This window comes from Triticum aestivum, chromosome 3B, assembly GCF_018294505.1.
Source record: "Triticum aestivum cultivar Chinese Spring chromosome 3B, IWGSC CS RefSeq v2.1, whole genome shotgun sequence".
Lineage (NCBI taxonomy): Eukaryota > Viridiplantae > Streptophyta > Magnoliopsida > Poales > Poaceae > Triticum > Triticum aestivum.
This window is the reverse complement of record NC_057801.1, coordinates 23,278,657-23,288,545: the sequence shown is the minus strand read 5'-3', so window position 1 is coordinate 23,288,545 and position 9,889 is coordinate 23,278,657. Positions and strand designations below refer to the sequence as shown.

General features: G+C 43.9%; 1 long non-coding RNA gene across 1 annotated transcript; it reads right to left on the bottom strand.

Moving 5' to 3' along the window:
• Positions 1–3,598: 3,598 nt before the first annotated feature.
• Positions 3,599–9,675, bottom strand: LOC123068327 (uncharacterized). The gene is made up of 5 exons (XR_006431692.1): positions 9,525–9,675; positions 6,521–6,584; positions 6,230–6,302; positions 5,377–5,478; positions 3,599–5,015 (listed from the first exon to the last, which is right to left on the bottom strand). It is a non-coding gene; the product is annotated as an uncharacterized lncRNA (long non-coding RNA).
• Positions 9,676–9,889: the final 214 nt, after the last annotated feature.

The window sequence follows — 9,889 nt, the reverse complement described above, 5'->3', positions numbered from 1 at the left end:
CGTTGATCATGTAAAGAACTTCATGAGTCTTTGCGTAATTCTTTACAAAAATTTCAATCCAGGGTCACTCATCCATAGAACTCATCCATAGAACGTAAGTCTTTGATGTAAGATATTCTTGTTGATTTGTTCGCAGATGCGCGCGGCAAGAAAATTTATATAGGCACGGATACAAGTGGTTGTTTTGGTTGGACGTGCTAAGGCAGATGAAGGCACACTCATCCATAGAACTCCCTCCTTTTTTGTAACCGTGAGCCTTCCAAAAGGGCTCTCTCTTAAGGCCTTCCTCGTCAATAGCTTCGAATGGCATGCTCACAAATTCATTGGTGGTGGCGGCACGCGGCCGTCTCCGCGGTGGTGATGGATCGGTCGAGAGCCCAGGCCACCGCCAAGTTCGGGTCGTTGCGGATCTAGGCCGACGCCTCGTCCGACTTGGCGAATGCGATGTAATGGCCAGGTTGGTTTCTCGGGATGACACGTCCGATTGAAGTGGCGAGCCCGTCTGGTCGCGTTTGTCAGCGACACCATGCCGTCCGATCGCATCCCGCGGCATCAATGTCAGCCGCTACGGCTCTGAGCCGGAATGAATGCGGCACATGAAGTGGCGCATCGGTTGAAGAGAAAGCGCGGCAGAGGTGGAAGAGGGTTTTGGGTGGGCCAGGGTTGTCGGACGTGTGCGTGAGCAGTGATCCAAACGCCCGCCAAGCCCCCTGGATTGCTTCCGGTTTGTCAGAAAAAATACATCTGGACAGTTATCTGGACAGATATAAAAGCGTGTTGGCCGGCAAAACACGTCCGGACACTGTGGTCCAGACGAACGTGGGTGGTTTAAAACATCTCATGTCGTGTTAAATCTAAAACATCTCATCTGCTAAACTGAAACTTGACTTTCTTCTGCTAAATCTGAAATAACTCATCTGCTAAATCTGACACTTGACTTTGCTCCAGTATATCGTGCTCAATCGAGCATCACATAGCAGTATCTACGTTTTTTTTAGCAACAGCAGTATCTACGTAAGTTCCCTAGTCTACGTGTTGGCAGCAGCAGTATCTACGCTATTTCTTTTCGCTGAGGTGAATGGGCTGTTCATGGTGGGATTTCGCTCATGGGATGTGCAAGCCCTTTGAACGTCGAGCGCCGTCTTGGTCAGTTCCACCGGCCACCGTAGGATGTGCAAGGGACGGTAGGAAACGATCGACGTCCCTCTGCAGTACTTCTACCCTATCAAGCTTTTCATAAGTAGGTTCCTACATATTATTTGCCCAGGTCTACATCCTACCCTAAAATTGTACTTCTCTCAAAACATTTACATCAATTATTGAATTGAAAGTATGACTCCATAGGAAGGACACATGGTTATTTTTTCAGGATTTTCCTGCTGATATTGAAATCACCACAAATCACTACCTAGGAAAGCTGGTTAGCAGGGCCGTGTCATCTTGGACAAGATGGTGTGTCATGCTGCATGCGAACTTGATGTAAGATACATAAAGAAAATAAGGAGAGTTGTGTGCTATTACTGCGTAAGATCTCCCATAAAATTAGTTTCCCTTTGCATACCTCGTTGATCATGTAAAGAACTTCATGAGTCTTTGCGTAATTCTTTACAAAAATTTCAATCCAGGGTCACTCATCCATAGAACTCATCCATAGAACGTAAGTCTTTGATGTAAGATATTCTTGTTGATTTGTTCGCAGATGCGCGCGGCAAGAAAATTTATATAGGCACGGATACAAGTGGTTGTTTTGGTTGGACGTGCTAAGGCAGATGAAGGCACACTCATCCATAGAACTCCCTCCTTTTTTGTAACCGTGAGCCTTCCAAAAGGGCTCTCTCTTAAGGCCTTCCTCGTCAATAGCTTCGAATGGCATGCTCACAAATTCATTGGTGGTGGCGGCACGCGGCCGTCTCCGCGGTGGTGATGGATCGGTCGAGAGCCCAGGCCACCGCCAAGTTCGGGTCGTTGCGGATCTAGGCCGACGCCTCGTCCGACTTGGCGAATGCGATGTAATGGCCAGGTTGGTTTCTCGGGATGACACGTCCGATTGAAGTGGCGAGCCCGTCTGGTCGCGTTTGTCAGCGACACCATGCCGTCCGATCGCATCCCGCGGCATCAATGTCAGCCGCTACGGCTCTGAGCCGGAATGAATGCGGCACATGAAGTGGCGCATCGGTTGAAGAGAAAGCGCGGCAGAGGTGGAAGAGGGTTTTGGGTGGGCCAGGGTTGTCGGACGTGTGCGTGAGCAGTGATCCAAACGCCCGCCAAGCCCCCTGGATTGCTTCCGGTTTGTCAGAAAAAATACATCTGGACAGATATAAAACCGTGTTGGCCGGCAAAACACGTCCGGACACTGTGGTCCAGACGAACGTGGGTGGTTTAAAACATCTCATGTCGTGTTAAATCTAAAACATCTCATCTGCTAAACTGAAACTTGACTTTCTTCTGCTAAATCTGAAACAACTCATCTGCTAAATCTGACACTTGACTTTGCTCCAGTATATCGTGCTCAATCGAGCATCACATAGCAGTATCTACGTTTTTTTTAGCAACAGCAGTATCTACGTAAGTTCCCTAGTCTACGTGTTGGCAGCAGCAGTATCTACGCTATTTCTTTTCGCTGAGGTGAATGGGCTGTTCATGGTGGGATTTCGCTCATGGGATGTGCAAGCCCTTTGAACGTCGAGCGCCGTCTTGGTCAGTTCCACCGGCCACCGTAGGATGTGCAAGGGACGGTAGGAAACGATCGACGTCCCTCTGCAGTACTTCTACCCTATCAAGCTTTTCATAAGTAGGTTCCTACATATTATTTGCCCAGGTCTACATCCTACCCTAAAATTGTACTTCTCTCAAAACATTTACATCAATTATTGAATTGAAAGTATGACTCCATAGGAAGGACACATGGTTATTTTTTCAGGATTTTCCTGCTGATATTGAAATCACCACAAATCACTACCTAGGAAAGCTGGTTAGCAGGGCCGTGTCATCTTGGACAAGATGGTGTGTCATGCTGCATGCGAACTTGATGTAAGATATATAAAGAAAATAAGGAGAGTTGTGTGCTATTACTGCATAAGATCTCCCATAAAATTAGTTTCCCTTTGCATACCTCGTTGATCATGTAAAGAACTTCATGAGTCTCTGCGTAATTCTTTACAAAAAATTCAATCCAGGGTCCAAGATATTCTTCTTGATTTGTTCGCAGATGCGCGCGGCAAGAAAATTTATATAGGCACGGATACAAGTGGTTGTTGTGGTTGGACGTGCTAAGGCAGATGAAGGCACACTCATCCATAGAACTCCCTCCTTTTTTGTAACCACGAGCCTTGCAAAAGGAGGCCTCCCTCTGTTTTCATTTTATCGCATATTTGCTTTGTCTAAAGTCAAACTTCATAAACTTTCATCATGTTTGTATAAAAATACATGAATGTATACACCACCAAAACAATACCATTATATTATCATTGAATTTATTTTCACATCATATAGATTTGTTATTGTAAAAGTTCATAGTGTTTTCTTCAAACTTTGTCAAACTTTATAAAGTTTGACTTCTATCAAAGCAAATGTGCGGACTAAATAAAAACGAAGAGAGTTGCAGGGATAAAAAAAAGTTTGAAATTACATAAGCAACCATGTAGAAGAAGTGATTACAAATTGGTCCATAAGGGACACCGCTTTTGACTCACAGGCACAAGTAGCAAATGAAAGAAGAAGCCTAGGCCAACAAGAGATACAAAGATAGCTGGGGTGATCATTGGAACAGAAAACCTAGCTAAAGGACCTGCAGGCATGGATATCTTCTCCGACTCCCAGCGAGAGGAGTGGAAGAGCACGGACCCGGACAGATCTGGAGGTTATTTGACGGAGCGGCCACGAGACACACCTCATCACTGCCGTCAGCGAGGCAGACAGCAACCACCACGAGAAGGAAGGAAAAGCCAAGCCAGGAGCGCCTCCTCGCCCCCTGACTTCTCCGGAAACGAAGAGACAGAATGTCCAAAGCCACTACATGAAGGAACTACGTACTAGTAGTTAACCTAGAGCTACAGGAGGAAGGGCCCCTCCCCGCTCACCGCCGGCGAGGGCGGAGGAGGAGAGAAGGGTCCGAGGGAGGCGGATCTGAGACAGGAGGTTGGGATGAAGAGGAGGGGACGGAGAGAACGAGGAAGAAGAAACACCCTCTTGCCATCTAACGGCAGTTGGGCCAACGGCACCTCCCTCCTAGTGCCGCTGCTGCTTCTTGATATGTTCCTCGAAGCGCGAGGCGAAGTCTGCACATATACAGGCACTGCGTGTAGCGGGGGGAGCCAAAGCATTCGGTTTGGCACTCTCCGATGGACCTCCCCTCAGCCGCCGTCACGGCGACGAGCACGAGGAGCAGGACTAAACACCACACAGCAGCGCTGCGCTTCCAACCCATGGCCTATATGTGTATGTGTGTCGTGTGTGTGTACCAACTGGCTTCAAGCTGATTGAGATAGATATACCGCCAGTGCGTACGTCTGGTATTTATAGAGGAGTGGCTGGAACGGAAGAGTGGATGAGACCGGCCGGTGCAGGGGAGAGATGATGCATGTAGTAGTATCTATGCATGTGCATGGCCAACACACACCACGTGTGTCATCCATCGAGGCCGGCCGATCCGACATTTGCGCGCGCGCATGCATGTGCATGGGCATGGGCGTCAGCGCGCACGGCGCTCGGTCTCTGCAGGCCTCCTCCTCCTCCTCTCAACAATGTCCATATGACTTCGCAAAAGAAAAAAAACAATGTCCGTATCAACTCGCTAAAGGAAGAATTAAATAGTTTTCACTTTTTCCCCTCAAAAAAAGGAAGGGAGTGTCTATTTGTAATTCGATTGATTTGTAATTAGATGTCAGTCATTTTTTCCATCCAATGAACTGTTGACAGTTGTCTGTTGAAAACGGGTCGGGTTGAAAACGGGTCAACCAAAAACAAACAAAAGGTTGAACCGGTCCCTCCCAGTTGTCCTCCTTTCCTTCTGGCACCTGGCAGGAAAACATAATCAGCAAGAGGCTCTTCTTCAACTTGAGACACGAAAAAAAACCTGCCTCCTTCTACCCCCCTTTTGACATATCTCACAGATCTCACCTAGCACAAACGCCATGGGAGAGGGACATGGCACAGACGCCATTGGACAGATAGAGGGGGGAGAAGAACATAGCAGAGAAGCCATGGGAGAGGGGCATGGAGGAGAAAGACATGGCAGAGACGCCATTGGAGAGAGGGAGTGGGGAGAAGAACAAGCCAGAGAAGCCATGGGAGAGGGGGAGGTGGAAGAAGAACATGGCACAAACGCCATGGGAGAGGGAAACAGGGGAGAGGCAGAGGCATGGCAGAGGGAATTACCTAGAGGTAGAACAGAAGCAGTCACTTGTGCTACACAGCAATATCAATCCAGAGGAAAACAACATGTACATGAAAATCTTCAACTCCTCTCATTATGTCCACCTAGAAGTCAAGAAACAACAGGGGGTAGATCATTAGGTGATTAAATCAGAGAGCTAAAACACAGATAATTGCAGAAATTTTGGGAGCATTCATCACATAACAAGAAAATTGGAGAAAACAAAAGAAAAATACATAAGTTAGTAAGAAAATACACCACATAGTTTTCCTCTGGATTAATAGTAGATGCAGAAAAGGCATTAACAATAGATGCAGAGGAAAACCTAGGCATTAACAGTAGATGCAGAATAGAAAAATACAACACACAATCAAACAAAAGTTGGTAAGAAAATTATTCCAGTATCTGAAGAAGATCTACTGTCAATGTAATGTATTCGTTATTTTTTTGCTACTAACTGTCATTACTACAAATTTATTTGCAGGAAGAAAGAAAACAAAAAACAGTAACTGAAGAAGATCCATCGTCAATGTCACAAGAAGACCTCATACTAAATGTGAGTTACAATACTGACAAAGCAGCCATTTTCTGATTGCCAATATTGACAATCATAACTAAATACTGCAGGGATCATTTCCGTTTACTGCGCTCCTACAATCAGACATCATATACAAGGTTCACTCAGTGAATGGACAAGCAAATATGAATCACGGAGAAAAGGAAAACTACAACAAACAAGCAGATACCACCTACAGCTCAGGACATGCAAACGTAAATAAATTTCCTTTCTAAATAAATCAGAACAAAAAATGGTATGGAAAAGATAGCTGAATGACAAACATTATGATGACTTACACAACAGATGCAGAATTGGCAACAGTCGACAGGCGAAGATGCGCAAGCGCAAGTTAATCCGTGGGAGGCAGGCCTGTTTGAGAACATCAACATACATGAGGTAAGATGTTACAAAACCAATTGTTTCAACTACATATCTTGAAAGAAAAATGTCACAAAATAAAATCTAACACATGGACAATGAAAAAATGCAGATGAATGATGATGCTGATTGTACAGCAACAGCAAAAACTAACAGAAATCAAAACAATCAAGAAGAAAGGGGCGAACAAGGGGACTTGCATCAACAACCTGAAAGCAAAGCCTCCCTTGATGAAGAAGATGCATTTATGATGAAGATGACATTGAGATGTTCCTGCAAAATGAAGAGGCTGCCGCATCAGAGGGAAATTTGATGAACATCAGCAGCAATTTCAAGCCAGAACTTGGCATGCAGTTCAAAACAAAGGAAGAAGCGCAGGAGTACTTCAACTTTTACTCAAAAATAGCTGGGTTCTCAGTGGCTACTGTCGCGGCATCAAGAACAGTGAGCAAGAAAAGGAACAATGAAATTACAAGAATTACTATGAAATGCAACAAGTATGGCAAGACAAAAGAAGTGGAAAAGGAAAGTGTAGTGCCTATAAGAAAGACAACTGTCATTGCAAAATCAGATTACAAAGTTGTGATGGTCGTTACTGAAAAAGAATTGGGACATATTACAATGTAAATATAGCACAAAATTACGCTGAGAATTGGGGCATATTACAGAGTAATTACACTGACGTAATTGTCACTGTGAGTACACTCATAATTACTGTGGAATTACACTGAATTTACACTGTAAATCAGATATCAATACTTACAGTGCAATTAAACTGAAAATTACACTGTAAATCCCCTATGAAATACTGTTATAGTGCAACTACACTAAATTTACATTGTAAGTCGGATACTACAATAATTACAATCAAATTACAGTCCACTTAAAATCCGATGACAAATACACCGTAGTGCACTGTAATTACATTCAAATTACAGTCCATTTAAATCCGATGACAAATTACAGCATTATTATTGGGTAAAATACACTGGAGTTGTTGGTGAAAATTCACTGTAAAACTGGGATAAATTACACTGTAGATACACTAGATTACACTGGAATCATTGGCACTGAAAAATGATGGGAATCAACTCAAAAATACACTAAAAAATACAATGTAAATCAACTCAAAAGGTGTGACAAATACACTGGAATTACTAGGTAAAATCCAGGGTAACTAGCAAACTAAGCACATGCATTCCACATCCAAAATGCTAAAAACACCAGCACCACATCTAATGTCGAGTGGATTAGCTGAAAAAATTCAGTCACAATCACTATAACTCACTGACAACCAACTTGCACACTTACAGAGCTAACCCTACGAGCTAGATTCCACTAGTTACATCCACACAAAAAGGGGAGGAAATTGCATGAAGGGACACCTGAACAACTACATTGAGCACTCCAACATCCACATAGATCCAGCCGTTTGTTGCATCTACTTCCACTATAGCGAAATCCTACACGGGGACTACAAAGGGATAAAAACCAACAGTGAACTGTCCGGGTGGGGCGGGGCAGCGCAAACGGGCTAAAAAAATAAAACCAACCCGAAAACCACACAGGACAGGGCGATCGAGCGCGAATCTCCGCGCGACAACGGACGGACAAAGATTTGAACGATGGCCTTGTAAATCAGTCGACTGAAAAATAGCAAATCCGTTATAGTATAATTACTTTGTAAAAAGGGGCACATTACGGTGTAACTACACTACAAAATACACAGTAATTCTAGCAGTAATTACACTGTAAAATGGGCAGACTACATACAAATTACACAGTAATTACACTACAAGAATTACACTACAAGCAATCAACTGAAAATGGACAGATTACAGTGTAAGTACACTACAAATTACACAGTAATATTGCCATCATAATTACACAGAAACTCTGGCACAAATTACATAGTTGTTACAATGAAAATTACACTGTAACTTTGGCGCAAATTACACTGTGACGGAACATTGCAAACAACCTATTGGTCAAATTACACAGTAATTCTAGTGAAAATTACACTGAAACTATGCAGTGAATTACACTGAAGTTATAGAGAAACTAAGTTACAATGAAACTAAGTTGCATATTACAATGAAACTAAGGGACAATTACGCAGAAGTTATCGTGAAGATTACACTGAAACTAAGTTGTGTATTACACTGAAACTACGGGACAATTACACAGCAATAATAGCACAAAATCAGTGTAAATATAGCACAAAATTACACTGAGAATTGGGACATGTTACAGTGTAAAATACACTGAGAATTTAGAAGGTTAAATTACTGAGTAAAGATAAGGTTAGATTACAATGTAAATGTAGGTTAAATTACATAGTTATTCTAGGGCACATTATACTGAAAAAACTGAAATTATGATGGATTACACAGTAAATGCTGGTTAAATTACACTACCATTATGGGGTAAAAACAGTGAAAATGCTGGTTAAATTACACTGCATGTGAACACTGAACAAACAACCCCTACAAAACAAATTCAGACTGTTGCAAAACAAATTCACAATGACACCAGCCATAGGGCAGTCATGACGAATACTAGGAGAAACAAATACAACCCCTCCAACTACCACTGTGACTACCTCTACCACCTGCAGCAAAATGTAAACTACATCCACATCTACAATAACAGGGGAGAACTGTAGCAAAATGTTACTACCACCCCTACAGAACCTAGAACAACACATGGGCGAACACTACAGGCAGCTACAAGCAACTACAACAACTAAGAACAACTACAAGCAGGTGAGGAAGAAATTCTACAGGACCTGAAGAAATTCAGACACACCTACAAGATGGTAGGATGGAGCATCTCCAACTAGAAAATTCGTAGTGAAATCAACCCTACAACAATCACTAGGACTACATCCACCACCTACAGCAGCAATCTAAGGCTACAAATCACAACTACAAGCAGGGGGCGGCCTATAACCCGCAGTTGCAAGCTCCAACACAACTCACTCGAGCGGGAGCAGAGGGGAAATTGCCGAAGTACGAAGAGGACGGACTTGAGCACCCCTTCCACGGATCCACCAACAACAACACAACATCACCTACAACCGCTACAGGGAACCACGAGCAGAAACATGCGAAATCCGAATCCACATACATGAATTTCACCTAGATCCCGAAAAACATGACCACAACAGGAGCAAAATCAAACGGGGAACCACGAGAGACAGCAGCAACGTACCACGGGAGCCGGGATCGAAGGAACACGGAGGAAAAATCAAGCACGAGGAGAGGGGAAGATCAGAATCACCATGGAATCGCGTCGCCTCCGCCGCCCGGGCTCTCTCCCTCGGCCTTATCGAAACAGAATGACCCAAATGGGAAAGGGGAACGACACGCACTCCAAATTTCAAAAAGGACAAAACCAAACAGCACCGGACCGGCGGGCGATAACGGGCTGAGAGTGGAAAAACCGACCCGACAAATAAAACCAACCCGAACAACCGGAAAACAAGCAGGAGGAAAAAAGCAAAAAAGAGCGCGAATCTCAGCGCGAGATCGAACGGACACAAATTTGAATGATAGCCAATTGCAAAACACTCGACT